This window comes from Lactuca serriola, chromosome 1 (assembly GCF_051521515.1).
Source record: "Lactuca serriola cultivar US96UC23 chromosome 1, Lser_US96UC23_V15, whole genome shotgun sequence".
Lineage (NCBI taxonomy): Eukaryota > Viridiplantae > Streptophyta > Magnoliopsida > Asterales > Asteraceae > Lactuca > Lactuca serriola.
The window spans coordinates 120,786,696-120,805,288 of record NC_136408.1 but is presented as its reverse complement, the minus strand read 5'-3'; positions in this window follow the sequence as shown (position 1 = coordinate 120,805,288).

The following is an 18,593-nucleotide window of genomic DNA, read 5'->3' as shown; positions in this document are numbered from 1 at the left end:
TGGACTGAGACATGGATTATAATCATTCTCTCTGTCCATTTGTTGTTTCCCGATTTCCGATTTATGACGACTGACTAACTGAACAAATCAAATCAGTTCAGGCCTGGCCGAGCACTTATGTTTGTCATCACCAAATCATCAAGGGGCCCACAGATATAACTTTTATCCCTCTAAGGGTAAAAGGAACGGATAAACTTCGACTCATATGCTTGTTCTACTACTTGTTGAATCATACACAAAGGCACGTTTTATAACATCGAGTTACCAAATGCATTTTCGTGCAATCAATGTATAACCAACTCATAGGCAACAAGTCATATCTCTAGGTTTGAAGAATATAAGATATTATCGTCTCATGATCACTCGTGATAAAATCCATGAAATGATTCAAATGAGCGTGGGTTGAATCCAATACTCGAATCCCTATTCGAGGAGTATTCATGAATGTTGTAGTAACTCTTACTATGTCCACTACCTTGGACATCTACAAACCCGATTCATGACAATCTTGCCTTAATAACTACTTCCAACGTATTATCGACTGTGGATGGTTTGAATAACTTAGTCATTCGGAAAGAATAACCTAGTTATTCTGGAAGTCAAAACATGCAAAGTGAAACACAAGAATAATAGTAATCCTCTATGGTCCCAAGCACCTTTGAGAGTAAATAGAATACCTTTTATTTAAACACTATATTGATTACTCATTATTCATTGTATAATGTTTCAAATAATCAACTTTATACTTGAATTAAAACAATAGTTGTCCCATGCTCCAAGCATGTAAACTATGTTTTCTAAACACTAGTCATGCCATACACCAAGTATGCACACCATGTTTATCTATGATATTTACTTTGTGAAATAGATCAATTGAACATGATTCCAATGATGCCCATTTCACAACCCCAAATCTTTATCGTAAATGTATGAATTCCAAATTCCTACCATGTAACGAAATCTGTTAGATTCTAAACTTATATGCATTGATCCTCTCGTAATGACTACACACAAAGTCACAAAGACTTGTCAACAGACATTACAGAGCATTCCAATGGAGATCAATTCCATGGAACGAAGTCTCAAATTCAAAGTACATTACTTTGAACATCCTTCTTGCATTAAGCTTTCTAATCTTACACATATTTGAAAGAACAACTTCCACCTATGGAAACCTTTCCAGATTCCCATTTTGACTATCACTTCTGAACAAGGGTTACCTTTTTTCAGAATATGTCAATATGGTCCTTTCCAAAAAAAATAACACTATACTTCCAACTATCCCTGAGCAACCAATCTTTAAACCTTAGATTGTCCTTGACAATTGTTTAATCATTTTAGTCATATCCCATTCTAGATCTTTTCGCCTCTTAATGCCTTAGGCATTCAGAAAATTTAGAAAGGATAAATATTATAGCACATGTAATCGATCCTATATTCGAAGCATATGGGATACGATTCATGATGTCTCACATAAAGACGTGATCATAGACCAGTCTTTTGCTACAATATTTTTTCATTTTCCATGTTTTCAAAATTTTACTATGAAGAGGGATGCCGTAATCATAATCGAATTTTGAGAACACAATATATATATATATATATATATATATATATATATATATATATATATATATATATATATATATATATATATATATATAGAATAACCTTATGTTGAACCATTCCAACACAAAATTCATATATATATCCCTGACTAAAGATGATCAAAATCTCAATCTAAGCTTTTAGAATTGAAATGAAGTATAATTTCCTCTCCCTTAATTATAGCAAAACAACTTTTCCAAATTGAAACCCTTTTGTTTTCTATAATTAACACTTAACATAATAATCATGCTCCCAATAACATGATAATTATTAGCATAACACTTATGCTCCCACTAGCTTTGACATGTATCTAGAAATTACCTGGACTTCTAGAAATCAATACTTTATTGACTCTCTTACCAAAGTTCAGATTTCTGATACTAGATGCTTTGATAAAACTTTATCAAAATCATACACCTTTCCTTAGATAGCTCACATGAGTGTCTAAATAATTTTTGAACTATGAAAAGGGATGCTATAATCATAGTCTCAATTGTTTAGACATTTGCCATTTCTCACAAGTCCATGCTAGTGTGTCGGTTACCCACACAAGCTCCACTAACGACTTTGAGAATGCAAATATCACAATTGCTATCTTCTTAAATCGACAAGCGTTTCCTCACCATCATTTTCATGAATCGGAGAGAGGCCTTATGACACTTAGATTTTATGGTGTAGGTGTTCATTTCCATGTGAATTTTGTCAAAACCATAATCACAAGACAAGGTTAGTGACATTTCTAAATTCATATGGACTGAACTTGTGCAGTCTTAACTTCTTGCCACCTGGCAGCCCAAGGGATTGCCATTGCTTCCAAGTAGTTATGCAATCAACTGAGAACTTTCAGAACTCCTATGTAAAGCCAACTTTAACTGGAATGGGCACAGAGATGTCAACACGATAGGTTATAAACCTCAAGTCGTGTTTTAGTGAAGAACTATAGGTTTTATCCTTGATTAGTTCTTGAAACTTTCAAGACCTTTAAGACTCCCACTGTCCTCTTGACATATAAGACTCTCTTGTCAATAACTATTCCTTGACAAAACAAATATCCAAGGGATAGTGCAGATTCTTATCAAGACTAACACTTCATGCAATTGGACTAAGTTGGTCTCTATTTTATCCAAAACATCACAACTTACCAATTTCAAATGTACAAGAGTAGAAAACATTTTACTCTTACATTTGACTAGTGTTAATAAACCTTTTTTTAAGATGTGTCACTCAAGTTACAATCTTGGAGTATGACTCTAAGACTTTGTTTTTGGAACGAAGTATGACTCATCTTCTTGATTTAACCATTCCAACAATTCATGACTCCTCTTCTTAGCCATAAGAATACACTAAGATGTCCTTTGAGGATCAATTGTGATATGGTATCTTAATCATTAAGATGATCATAAACATGATACTAAAGTACTCTCCCATCTTTTCAGATTTGAGAAAATTTTATCTTTCTGCCTAATTTGATTCTTCATATTTACTAAACTTTAGTAAATCATGAAGAATAGTCTTTGTGGTGGACCTGATCAGCACACACCCAAGTGTACCCAATAACTTCACTTAAATCACATATACATGTGACCAAGGACTTAGTCTTAATTTTCCAAAGCTGAGAATTATCATTCATCATACTATACAACTTGCATGATTCCAAGTTTCGGTCCAATTGAAGCTTGGGTGATGAGAATCTTTCCGTATTTGGTAAATTTAGACACTACCACAAATGAAAGAATCAAATCCACTTACCAATATTGTTGTCAATGGAATCATATAAGCAACACTTTTTCATAAATGCCACTGTAAGGATATTTTAAAATAAATAAAATCAAAACCCTTTTCTTTTATTTTAAAACTTTGTGGAAAAACTTATCCTTACAATCCACATGAAAACTTTGTTGTTATCTATTCTTAAGCAATCTATCACAACTCTTAAGTAACAGCTCAAAATTCTGATCACCGAACCATGCGATCGAAATCCATCTTCGCAATCAGAATCAACATATACTTTCTTTAAGTTTTCTCTCTTTTCTTTGACTCTTAAAACATCAACATGTGACCTAGTCACATCATGTAATAAGAATCTAGGAATAGGAACTTTATAGAGTTAGATAGTGGATTTTACCCGAAGTAGAGTCAAACCTTTTTGACTTTACCATCCTTATGATCTTTCAGGTAAATAGGCATCTTTGCAACCAATGCCCCTTACTTTGGCAACAGAAACATATGGACTATTTGGGAATGGTACACGAGTCTATCTCATACTTAGCCTTTCTCGTTACCATTTGGTCAACCGAATTGACTATGGCGGATCCCTTTCCATTGGGAAGAGAAAGTTTTTCTAGATTTCTAATGTTACCATTGTCAATGTCCATGAAAGTTTTGGAAGTCGATCTTCCATTCAAATTTGCTTCACCAGTGCTCAAAATCATTGCTGACTCAGCAGCACCAAGCAAATAGGTAAGATCATTAAGGGTCAAGTCATGGTCTGTCACATAGTAGTCCCAAAAGAACTCACTATGTGACTTAGAAAGTGATTGAACATCCAACTTTCTCAAGACTTTGACACCCAAATCTCCCGGCTTGTCAATATGTGACTTCATCTCCAAGATGTGATCACACATAGATCTTGCTTTCCAATAGGGATTGAGTGACCTTGAACTTGTGGGTTAGGGAGAATAATTGGAGGGGGTGGAGGAAGTGAAATTCCAAGAGATTTAGGAAGATCATATATGTCTAAACTAGACATCTACAATGGGAGATATTCAAGTTAGTTGATTTTTAAGTCCTTAATATAACACCCAATATGAAATATTAATGCTAGGACCCAACACAATATTTTATAACTTGGAAGAGGGATGCCGTAATCCAAGCTATAAGATATTTGAAGGAAGGCGAATGACGATTCAACAATTTCCACTATGAAAAACAAAATAATTTATTAGGTTTTAATTCGATCTGAAACTCCTAGATCTTTTGAGATTCATTGAAATTTTCAATGGCATGTTTCAATCTCGAGTGTGCTCTCTCAAATTTTGTGACTGGGATGTCGAGGATCACAAAACAAGGTGTGAATAACCATGAAAATTCACTTGGTACCTGTAACACCGTAAAAATTAAAACAAATTTTCACTTTTTAAAACCATATAATTTCATTCATAATCACTTTTGAAAAACAATGTATCAACATTATCTCATTACAAATCCCAAGATCAAATCATAATAAACTCTGCGGGTGTATGTGTGTACAGATCATGCCGGCGCCTTCCCGCGATCATCACTGGTACCTGAAACACATAACACATAACACTATAAGCATAAATGCTTAGTGAGTTCCCCAACATACCACTCTAACACATATTAGCCACTCAAGGCTATAACTCTGTTGACACTCTGGTCAGTGTGTCTCAGTGGGACCCTCCGGTCCCAACTCTCTTTGGGCCCTCTGGCCCTAACTCTATGGACTCTAAGGTCCTAACTCTGTGGACCCACTGGTCCTAACTCTGAAAACTTTGAATCATGCATATCACATATCACAATAAATCTCAGCACATAAATAGCATACAAATACACTGGCACATAACTCTAAAATAGACTGTCACATAACTCTGTTACCACTCTAGGTAAAGTATAGTGAGAAGACTCACCTCAGATGTCTTAGTAAATCTCTGACTCGGTAGAAATATGGTCTAGCCTCCACCTAATCACATAAAGTAAATACTCTCATAAATAAAACTCTCGTGACTAGACACAACCCTCTCTTGGCACCCTCAAAAGGGTAAATGTCACACCCCAAAACCACGAACGGCGGAAACGTTCAGGGGTGGAGGACGTCATGTACAGTATCACAACAGTGTAATATAATAAACAAGCAACAACATCATCCATTGCATTATAAGTAAATTTTAATACATGTGTGTTCTTTCATTGTAATAAGACACCAAAAACATACAATCAAAATAAAAGACGAGACTTGTCTGCTCCGTCTTCTCAAAACCTGGCCTCCGTACCTGTCTACTGATGACCTGAGAATACAAGTTATTTTGAAAGCGAGTATCAGCTTTAAAGCTGGTGAATTCATAAGTATATAAGTGTCATTGCCTTGTTTGTGAAAATCTGTTATGAAAGCCATGTAAACCTTTAAATGAAAATGTTGAGGTAAGTATGAAATCCCTAGAAAAACCCTTATTTTCTATAAGTATGAAATGTAGTCTTCTACCAAGACCCGAATGTTCTGTACGTATGCAGTGTAGTCTTCTACCAAGACTCGAATGTTTTGTAAGTATGAAGTGTAGTCTTCTACCAAAACCCGAATGTTCTATTTGTAAAATGATAATTTTTACTTTGTATTGACTAGTACTAAAAGTGCTTAGTCTAACTCATCGTTTATGTGAATGTATCACAACATAAGGTAAATAGGAAAATATAACCATGAAAGTATTGCTCTTGGGTTACCCGGGGATAACACAACATCGCTGACGCGGAAGATATAACCTAATGAACATCCGAGGATTGTTCAATTTAACCTCTGTGGCGAACAGTAGATTCCAGGAATGGTTAGTCCCGTAACTGACTTTACATCGATGTAGTCGACGTAAATAACCTAATGAACATCCGAAGATTGTTCCATTAACCTCTTTAGCGAACAGTAGGTTCCAGGAATGGTTAGTCCCATAACTGTCTCCTAATATATGTAACAACAACCCAATGAACATCCTAAGTATTGTCCAATTAACCTCTATGGCGAACAGTAGGTTCCAGGAATGGTTAGTCCCGTAACTGACTCTACCTTGCTATAAGCGAAATAGATAACCTAATGAACATCCGAAGATTGTCCAATTAACCTCTGTAGCGAACAATAGGTTCCAGGAATGGTTAGTCCCGTACTTGACTCCCGTTGAACTGCGATGGGCAGGACGATTTACTGAAGGTACTAATAATTCATCCTAATGAACCGAGGCTCAGATATTCATGTAAATATACATAGGTCGATGTATCTACGTAAAGGTATTCATGTAATGTGTTCATGTAAGCGTGTTCATGTATCATGTAAGCATATGTAAAGGTACTCATGTATTAGGTAATGTACTAGTAAAGACTCATGAATGAACTGACTCTTGTGTGATTCCTTTTAATGGAAGTAATGTTTGATATCTTCAAATTATCCCTATGATAATTTACTGTAATATAACTGGTTGATCATGTAGGTTTATACACTCTTACTACTCAAGGGTGTGGGAAACTAAATGAAAGATGTAAACTATAACATCAATACATATATAAGAATATAAGTGTATATGCATAGTTTAGTTCAAGAATGAAAAATGGTTTTGTAAGACATCTTATGGGTTTTGAAAAATATTTAACAATGACTTGATGTCATTTTAATAAACATTTCAAAGGTAAAACATTTGGTAACAATGTGTTTTTAAGATGTAAAACCATTTCATGCATCACATTTTGTAGTATGTGAAATCTGTTAAATGACAAACATAGTTATAAGATACATATCAATGATTCAATAACATGTTGGTTTCTACTTGTATTCCCCCCCCATTAAAGCATTTAAAATCATTTAAAATATTGATTAGGGGTATGAACTCACTTGATTGAAGTGGTTGATTTGAAATAGTCTAGAGAAGAATCGAGCAGAACTTCGACAGGAAGAGTTGAAAGCGGGGGAAAAATCTCAGGATTCTCGGGAATCTCGGGAACACAAAACCTTCCTTCGGGACTTGAAGGTGAAAACCGGGGCTTTGGGAGGGTCTCGGGGGCTTAAACGCAGAGTTTCGGCGTGAGAAAGAAAGGAGCTAAGCAATGGAACTCGGAGCCCTTGAAATCTACTTATAGGGGCATTTTTGGGGTGTGCCACGTCGTGGAAAGTGATGGCCACGTCGTGGGGAGTCAAACATATCCTCTTCCATTGATTGGACGCCCTCAGTCACTTGCCGGGTCGCGGCAAGCTTGTGCCACGTCGTGGCAAGCCTGACAGCCTCGGATTTCGGGCCTCGAACTTGTAAAATCCGTAACTTTCTCATACGAACTCCGTTTTCGACGTTCTTTATATGCACGCGTAGCTAAAAACATGATATACAACTCTCGTTTAGACTTCATCGGCAAATTCTGATTTATTTTTAATTATTTAATTTTAACGGGCCGGGACGCAATAATTCCGTTAAAAATCCATAACTTCTTCATCCGATGTCCGTTTTCGTCAGACTTTTCATCGTTGCGCTACTAATGTTGAGACCTTAGATTCTCATTTAGGTTGTTTTGGTCAAAAGTATCTCGAGCTCTATTTCGAGTTTTTAGCTGTCTACTGCTATACCCGAATCTTGGGAAAATCATAACTTCCTCATACGAAGTCAGATTTGGACGTTCTTTTTATGTACGCTCACGGTTTGAGGTTATCTATAACTTTCATTTAGATACTTAAGGCTAAAAACTATTGTATTGAAACTTCGCGTTTTTCGTTTAATCGGTGTTGCCGAGAATCTTCGGTTGGTCATAACTTCTTCGTTATAACTCGGATTTTGGGGTTCTTTATATGTATGAAAACCTTGATACGATTCCTACTACTTTATTTAACCCAAATAAGATTTTAGGAAAGTTATATTTTGACCTAAATTTGATTGGTTTTACATTACATTGTCTTGAAATATCGGGTTGTCACATCATCCCCCTGTTAGAGGGAATTTCGTCCCGAAATTAGAGTTTAAGCAAGACTTAATAATTATGTTATGGATAGAAGTTTTATTTGCTTCTCGTGTTCTTAAGTGAACTCAGGTTCTCGCTTGGCATTCCAACGAACCTTTCACTATCGGGATACAACTTTGCTTCTTTCGTTTGACTTCGTTGGTATGATAACCCTTCTTGCTCGAATGTATGTTGAATGTTTTGTGGTTTGTGAGAGTATGCCCTACAATTGTTGTCTCCAGATCTTTAGAGCAATTACCGCTGCTCATGACTCAAGATCACGTGTTGTATAGTTGACTTCTTGCTTCTTAAGTTGTCTTGAGGTATCGGCAATGACCTTTCCTCTTGCTTAAGAATACAACCAAGCCCTTGGTTGTATGCATCGCATTACACCACAAAATCTTCTATCCCCTTTTGGGAGGGATAATTTCGGTGCGGTGCACCAGGCTTACTTTAGCGTTTGGAACGCTCTTTCTTGTTTACAAACAAGTCCGGTGCTCCTCAAGGTGAGAGACTTGGCCTAGAGAATCCTCTTCTGAGGAGTTCGTTAAGATGTCTGGAAAGTTCTAGTCTCTTAGTTGGAGTTAGACGATAAGGTGATTTGGCTACTGGGGTAGCCCTTGTAACTAAGTCGATTCTGAACTCGAATTGACGTTGTGGTGGTAATCTCGGTAGTTGTTCTGGAAAGGTGTTGGGAAAGTCGCGTACTTTTGGAATGTTCTGAATGTCCTTTACTTCTTGACTCGTATCGACGATGTGTGCAAGGAATGCATGATATTCCTTTCGTAAGCGCTTTTGAGCTTAAATACACGAAATGATGTGAAGGTTCGTACTTGATTTGTCTCCATAAATAACAAGAGGTTCTTTGATAGGGAGATTAAGATTAACTGCTTTATCAAAGCACCTGATGTCGGCTCGATGTAGACATAACCAACTCCTACTGATTATGATGTCAAAATCTTGGGGGTGGATTCGATGCCGTGAAGATCTAAAGAAAGTATGACTACTTATGAATTAGGGAAAAGGATAGGTTTTTCTAAGTTTATTCTCATGGAAGCACGATCAATCGCAGTCTTGGGCTGTCTCCGTCCTGAAGTTCATAGTAGAACTCATACGTGGTTCATCAATCACAGTCTCGGGTATACGAGTCGTATATAAATAAGATTGAAACTATGGGTCTTTGGATTGAACTTGACGTACTGCACGAGTGGTACTTCGGGTAGGTTTGCTGAGGTTTCTTTGGAAAGGGTAAGAAACATGAGGTACTCTACGTATGTGTACTTCAGAGTTCTGAAGTGATAGTTTCGTTAGAAAGATGATTTCGAAGAAAGAGATTTACGCACGAAACTGGTATTGTGAGGATCAAATAGACTCTGCTCGTATGATGAAATCGGAATCACTTGGAAATAAAGGCACTAGATATGATCATAAAGGCGTTACAGACAAAACACAACAGTGCCACTTTTTAACAGAGTTATAGTACTTTAGAGTAACTACATGAATACTGTTGCGAACAAAGTATACTATAAAAGGCAAGTATACGCAGCACGAGGGTCCCTTAACTGACGGGATCTCCCAAAAGATAAGACTCGAGTTGCACTAGTTTTAAACATGTTTTAAAAACATACATAATACTGATGATTGGAAGTGAACCTATACTATAGTAGGGTCCTTCGTTGCCTCTTTCCATTATGAGGTCAAACTCCTCCGGATTCACCTTCACTCTCCTCTGTTAGACAGTCCCTCTTGAAGTGTCCCATTACGCCACATAGATGGCATATTCGAGAGATTTCGACATTGGTGGTTGAAGTAATGTGTTGGATCCGAGTCTTGCAGTAGCGGACGGTGTGTCCCTTTTTATTGCAGTTTAAGCACTGCATTTTCCGACACGGTCCATGATGGTGATAGTTGCATTTGTTGCACTTTGGGAGATTGCCAGCATACTGTTTGTCCGGGTTAGGGATAACTGGGATACTAGAATGGATGGTAGTAGGAGGTATAGAAGTCGTAGCTACGAAGGTTGCCACAAGTTGTTGTCTTTTGCTCGCCCCTTGGGGTGATTTGCCTTTAGCCTTAGCCCAGAACCTTCGTTTGTTATTCTTGGGCTTGGGATTCGGGGTGTCGTGGTAGTTTGTTTCTCGTTGAGGTACTTGACTGTTACTTAGATTGCAATTATTGTTAACAATCCCGCTAACATTCGCATTGTTAGCGTTAAGGTGGGTCAGAACAGCTGACACGACAGCCGAGACTGCAGCTTGAAAAGTAGTTGCATCAATCTGAAGAGTTGGTGTTTGGTAGATGGGTTGATCATTTTTCTTCGGCGACATGATTCTGTTACACGGAAAGAAAAATGAATTTGTGAGCGAGTATGGTTGAACCTAGACGTAGTTCGATCGTTCATGTAAAGAACAAAAGTATGTTCTCGAAGGTTTGACCTACATCCCTATGATGCAGTCCCAGTACAGAATAGGAGTATGTTCATGATGGTTTGACCTACATCCCTATGATGCAGTCTTAGTACAGAGTAGAAGTATGTTTGTAGAATGGTCTCAAAATGCTTATCGTCCAGACCAGGGTATTATTGGTTGGTGGATAACATGATCCAACCTTTGAAAGAGACTTGGAACTGATTCCGAAGTTAAATTACCATAGTCCAATATCTTGACTAGATGGGGTTTCAGATAGACTCCAATGAAAGCATTTGAACAAAGATTGACACGGAAGTTAGACGACTGTCGATATCATTGATGTTTAAGATTTAATTGGTTTGGGGAAATTGACCTTGTTGTAGGTCTTACATCATATTCATAGTAGAAAAGTCTTTGACAACATAAAGACTTAACTAAAAGTACTTGCAGTACAAGTTAGTCACATAGAAAGTACCACACAGAACATAGACAGGAACACGGTTATTTAAAACAAAGAAGGAAGTAAGGTATCTCTTACTGGCGACGGTCACCCCTATGGTGAACCCTTAGTTCGGCTAGTTGACGTTCCATATCAAGCAGGCATCTTTCGTACACCCTCTGGCGTACTTGGAGCTCTATGACTTCGGCTCGGGTTTTAGCTAGTGCTTGCAGCAGGGTCTCATGGTTTCTCTCAGATCTCTCACTTGTGTGATCAAGGCGATTTGTGTAGAGGGTATGCATTCTCTCATTGGTATTAACCTCTTCGATACGTTGGAGAGCCGTCCTGCCCTGAATTTCGTTTCGGGCAACTCTACGGACCAGGATCGGTAGAACTCTATCTGCTGAGCTCCCTTCGTTTACGTTGTAGAAGCTTCGGTCTCTATTAAACAGCATAGGTTAATCTTGCTCTTCGCTCCATGTTTCCACGCGTTCTACCCAAGGGGGAGTCGGGCCATGAAAAGCTGGACGAGGGTTAGGATTTAGAAATGGAGCTACAGGGGGTAGGTTCTCAACCTCGGGTTCGGAGTTATCAACATCCGAAAGGTTTTCAGCATGGTGATCATTCAAAGGGATTGTATGATCATTCTCTGGTCCTTCTCCAACCCATCCAGCAATGACTTCGTTCGGAAAGTACGGGTTGCCATGGGGATGGAGTCCAGCCATGTTATCTACGCGAGAATTGGGGTAAGGAAATAATTATTAGACGAACTATCTAGATAATTATTAGAAAATTTTCATTAGTTACATCGCTATTATTAAAGTGCATACCAGCTATGGGTAATTTTAACAGGATAGACCTTCGAATAAGTGACCTTAACTCCGTATTCACACAGAATAGGGGTGAAGTAATATCTTCACAGATTCTAAGTCTATAACATCCTAATTACATATAGCCTTAGTGTAGCCACTTAGCAACTATCAACTTAGTGATGAAGATCCCGTTTTAGTTCTCAAGTATAAAGTACTTATAGTAACAACAAATACTCCTATAGTATTTTAGTTTTTATGTTATGTTCTATTGCTCTCATTGTGGTAGGGCTGGTAAGATTTTAGCATTGTTGCAACCACCCAATTAAACTTAGGCACATGCTAGTCAACCCTCGGATAATATAGGTGATCAGGCTATATCTTCCCAGTTTTGACCATATGTCTCTAAGCCCACTTGTGTTGCCCAACAATCGTAATTCTTTTGTACTGTCTTAGTGACACTGATTTTAGTATGAATGCAGGAACGTATACTTACTTAAATATTTTATTATTTAAAGTATAAACTCTAAATCAGAGTATTTTTAATCCCATTGTATTTATAGTTAGTATATCTTTTATGGGTTGATATACTCAATTCACTATAAACAGTGCTCTGATACCAATCTGTCACACCCCAAAACCACGAACGGCGGAAACGTTCAGGGGTGGAGGACGTCATGTACAGTATCACAACAGTGTAATATAATAAACAAGCAACAACATCATCCATTGCATTATAAGTAAAGTTTAATACATGTGTGTTCTTTCATTGTAATAAGACACCAAAAACATACAATCAAAATAAAAGACGAGACTTGTCTGCTCCGTCTTCTCAAAACCTGGCCTCCGTACCTGTCTACCGATGACCTGAGAATACAAGTTATTTTGAAAGCGAGTATCAGCTTTAAAGCTGGTGAATTCATAAGTATATAAGTGTCATTGCCTTGTTTGTGAAAATCTGTTATGAAAGCCATGTAAACCTTTAAATGAAAATGTTGAGGTAAGTATGAAATCCCTAGAAAAACCCTTATTTTCTATAAGTATGAAATGTAGTCTTCTACCAAGACCCGAATGTTCTGTATGTATGCAGTGTAGTCTTCTACCAAGACTCGAATGTTTTGTAAGTATGAAGTGTAGTCTTCTACCAAAACCCGAATGTTCTATTTGTAAAATGATAGTTTTTCCTTTGTATTGACTAGTACTAAAAGTGCTTAGTCTAACTCATCGTTTATGTGAATGTATCACAACATAAGGTAAATAGGAAAATATAACCATGAAAGTATTACTCTTGGGTTACCCGGGGATAACACAACATCGCTGACGCGGAAGATATAACCTAATGAACATCCGAGGATTGTTCAATTTAACCTCTGTAGCGAACAGTAGATTCCAGGAATGGTTAGTCCCGTAACTGACTTTACATCGATGTAGTCGAAGTAAATAACCTAATGAACATCCGAAGATTGTTCAATTAACCTCTGTAGCGAACAGTAGGTTCCAGGAATGGTTAGTCCCGTAACTGTCTCCTAATATATGTAACAACAACCCAATGAACATCCTAAGTATTGTCCAATTAACCTCTGTGGCGAACAGTAGGTTCCAGGAATGGTTAGTCCCGTAACTGACTCTACCTTGCTATAAGCGAAATAGATAACCTAATGAACATCCGAAGATTGTCCAATTAACCTCTGTAGCGAACAATAGGTTCCAAGCATGGTTAGTCCCGTAACTGACTCCCGTTGAACTGGGATGGGCAGGACGATTTACTGAAGGTACTAATAATTCATCCTAATGAACCAAGGCTCAGATATTCATGTAAATATACACAGGTCGATGTATCTACGTAAAGGTATTCATGTAATGTGTTCATGTAAGCGTGTTCATGTATCATGTAAGCATAAGTAAAGGTACTCATGTATCAGGTAATGTACTAGTAAAGACTCATGAATGAACTGACTCTTGTGTGATTCCTTTTAATGGAAGTAATGTTTGATATCTTCAAATTATCCCAATGATAATTTACTGTAATATAACTGGTTGATCATGTAGGTTTATACACTCTTACTACTCAAGGGTGTGGGAAACTAAATGAAAGATGTAAACTATAACATCAATACATATATAAGAATATAAGTGTATATGCATAGTTTAGTTCAAGAATGAAAAATGGTTTTGTAAGACATCTTATGAGTTTTGAACAATATTTAACAATGACTTGATGTCATTTTAATAAACATTTCAAAGGTAAAACATTTGGTAACAATGTGTTTTTAAGATGTAAAACCATTTCATGCATCACATTTTGTAGTATGTGAAATCTGTTAAATGACAAACATAGTTATAAGATACATATCAATGATTCAATAACATGTTGGTTTCTACTTGTATTCCCCCCCCATTAAAGCATTTAAAATCATTTAAAATATTGATTAGGGGTATGAACTCACTTGATTGAAGTGGTTGATTTGAAATAGTCTAGAGAAGAATCGAGCAGAACTTCGACAGGAAGAGTTGAAAGCGGGGGAAAAATCTCGGGATTCTCGGGAATCTCGGGAACACAAAACCTTCCTTCGGGACTTGAAGGTGAAAACCGGGGCTTTGGGAGGGTCTCGGGGGCTTAAACGAAGAGTTTCGGCGTGAGAAAGAAAGGAGCTAAGCAATGGAACTCGGAGCCCTTGAAATCTACTTATAGGGGCATTTTTGGGGTGTGCCACGTCGTGGAAAGTGATGGCCACGTCGTGGGGAGTCAAACATATCCTCTTCCATTGATTGGACGCCCTCAGTCACTTGCCGGGTCGCGGCAAGCTTGTGCCACGTCGTGGCAAGCCTGACCGCCTCGGATTTCGGGCCTCGAACTTGTAAAATCCGTAACTTTCTCATACGAACTCCGTTTTCGACGTTCTTTATATGCATGCGTAGCTAAAAACATGATCTAAAACTCTCGTTTAGACTTCATCGGCAACTTCTGATTTATTTTTAATTATTTATTTTTAACGGGCCGGGACGCGATAATTCCGTTAAAAATCCATAACTTCTTCATCCGATGTCCGTTTTCGTCAGACTTTTCATCGTTGCGCTACTAATGTTGAGATCTTAGATCCTCATTTAGGTTGTTTTGGTCAAAAGTATCTCGAGCTCTATTTCGAGTTTTTAGCTGTCTACTGCTATACCCGAATCTTGGAAAAATCATAACTTCCTCATACGAAGTCAGATTTGGACGTTCTTTTTATGTACGCTCTCGGTTTGAGGTTATCTATAACTTTCATTTAGATACTTAAGGCTAAAAACTATTGTATTGAAACTTCGCATTTTTCGTTTAATCGGTGTTGCCGAGAATCTTCGATTGGTCATAACTTCTTCGTTATAACTCAGATTTTAGGTTTCTTTATATGTACGAAAACCTTGATACGATTCCTACTACTTTATTTAACCCAAATAAGATTTTAGGAAAGTTATATTTTGACCTAAATTTGATTGGTTTTACATTACATTGTCTCGAAATATCGGGTTGTCACATCATCCCCCTGTTAGAGGGAATTTCGTCCCGAAATTAGAGTTTAAGCAAGACTTAATAATTATGTTATGGATAGAAGTTTTATTTGCTTCTCGTGTTCTTAAGTGAACTCAGGTTCTCGCTTGGCATTCCAACGAACCTTTCACTATCGGGATACGACTTTGCTTCTTTCGTTTGACTTCGTTGGTATGATAACCCTTCTTGCTCGAATGTATGTTGAATGTTTTGTGGTTTGTGAGAGTATGCCCTACAATTATTGTCTCCAGATCTTTAGAGCAATTACCGCTGCTCATGACTCAAGATCACGTGTTGTATAGTTGACTTCTTGCTTCTTAAGTTGTCTTGAGGTATCGGCAATGACCTTTCCTCTTGCTTAAGAATACAACCAAGCCCTTGGTTGTATGCATCGCATTACACCACAAAATCTTCTATCCCCTTTTGGGAGGGATAATTTCGGTGCGGTGCACCAGGCTTACTTTAGCGTTTGGAACGCTCTTTCTTGTTTACAAACAAGTCCGGTGCTCTTCAAGGTGAGAGACTTGGCCTAGAGAATCCTCTTCTGAGGAGTTCGTTAAGATGTCAGGGAAGTTCTAGTCTCTTAGTTGGAGTTAGACGATAAGGTGATTTGGCTACTGGGGTAGCCCTTGTAACTAAGTCGATTCTGAACTCGAATTGACGTTGTGGTGGTAATCTCGGTAGTTGTTCTGGAAAGGTGTTGGGAAAGTCGCGTACTTTTGGAATGTTCTGAATGTCCTTTACTTCTTGACTCGTATCGACGATGTGTGCAAGGAATGCATGATATTCGTTTCGTAAGCGCTTTTGAGCTTAAATACACGAAATGATGTGAAGGTTCGTACTTGATTTGTCTCCATAAATAACAAAGGTTCTTGGATAGGGAGATTAAGATTAACTGCTTTATCAAAGCACCTGATGTCGGCTCGATGTAGACATAACCAACTCCTACTGATTATGATGTCAAAATCTTGGGGGTGGATTCGATGCCGTGAAGATCTAAAGAAAGTATGACTACTTATGAATTAGGGAAAAGGATAGGTTTTTCTATGTTTATTCTCACGGAAGCACGATCAATCGCAGTCTTGGGCTGTCTCCGTCCTGAAGTTCATAGTAGAACTCATACGTGGTTCATCAATCACAGTCTCGGGTATACGAGTCGTATATAAATAAGATTGAAACTATGGGTCTTTGGATTGAACTTGACGTACTGCACGAGTGGTACTTCGGGTAGGTTTGCTGAGGTTTCTTTGGAAAGGGTAAGAAACATGAGGTACTCTACGTATGTGTACTTCAGAGTTCTGAAGTGATAGTTTCGTTAGAAAGATGATTTCGAAGAAAGAGATTTACGCACGAAACTGGTATTGTGAGGATCAAATAGACTCTGCTCGTATGATGAAATCGGAATCACTTGGAAATAAAGGCACTAGATATGATCATAAAGGCGTTACAGACAAAACACAACAGTGCCACTTTTTAACAGAGTTATAGTACTTTAGAGTAACTACATGAATACTGTTGCGAACAAAGTATACTATAAAAGGCAAGTATACGCAGCACGAGGGTCCCTTAACTGACGGGATCTCCCAAAAGATAAGACTCGAGTTGCACTAGTTTTAAACATGTTTTAAAAACATACATAATACTGATGATTGGAAGTGAACCTATACTATAGTAGGATCCTTCGTTGCCTCTTTCCATTATGAGGTCAAACTCCTCCGGATTCACCTTCACTCTCCTCTGTTAGACAGTCCCTCTTGAAGTGTCCCATTACGCCACATAGATGGCATATTCGAGAGATTTCGACATTGGTGGTTGAAGTAATGTGTTGGATCCGAGTCTTGCAGTAGCGGACGGTGTGTCCCTTTTTATTGCAGTTTAAGCACTGCATTTTCCGACACGGTCCATGATGGTGATAGTTGCATTTGTTGCACTTTGGGAGATTGCCAGCATACTGTTTGTCCGGGTTAGGGATAACTGGGATACTAGAATGGATGGTAGTAGGAGGTATAGAAGTCGTAGCTGCGAAGGTTGCCACAGGTTGTTGTCTTTTGCTCGCCCCTTGGGGTGATTTGCCTTTAGCCTTAGCCCAGAACCTTCGTTTGTTATTCTTGGTCTTGGGATTCGGGGTGTCGTGGTAGTTTGTTTCTCGTTGAGGTACTTGACTGTTACTTGGATTGCAATTATTGTTAACAATCCCGCTAACATTCGCATTGTTAGCGTTAAGGTGGGCCAGAACAGCTGACACGACAGCCGAGACTGCAGCTTGAAAAGTAGTTGCATCAATCTGAAGAGTTGGTGTTTGGTAGATGGGTTGATCATTTTTCTTCGGCGACATGATTCTGTTACACGGAGAGAAAAATGAATTTGTGAGCGAGTATGGTTGAACCTAGACGTAGTTCGATCGTTCATGTAAAGAACAAAAGTATGTTCTCGAAGGTTTGACCTACATCCCTATGATGCAGTCCCAGTACAGAATAGGAGTATGTTCATGATGGTTTGACCTACATCCCTATGATGCAGTCTTAGTACAGAGTAGAAGTATGTTTGTAGAATGGTCTCAAAATGCTTATCGTCCAGACCAGGGTACTATTGGTTGGTGGATAACATGATCCAACCTTTGAAAGAGACTTGGAACTGATTCCGAAGTTAAATTACCATAGTCCAATATCTTGACTAGATGGGGTTTCAGATAGACTCCAATGAAAGCATTTGAACAAAGATTGACACGGAAGTTAGACGACTGTCGATATCATTGATGTTTAAGATTTAATTGGTTTGGGGAAATTGACCTTGTTGTAGGTCTTACATCATATTCAGAGTAGAAAAGTCTTTGACAGCATAAAGACTTAACTAAAAGTAGTTACAGTACAAGTTAGTCACATAGAAAGTACCACACAGAACATAGACAGGAACACGATTCTTTAAAACAAAGAAGGAAGTAAGGTATCTCTTACTGGCGACGGTCACCCCTATGGTGAACCCTTAGTTCGGCTAGTTGACGTTCCATATCAAGCAGGCATCTTTCGTACACCCTCTGGCGTACTTGGAGCTCTATGACTTCGGCTCGGATTTTAGCTAGTGCTTGCAGCAGGGTCTCATGGTTT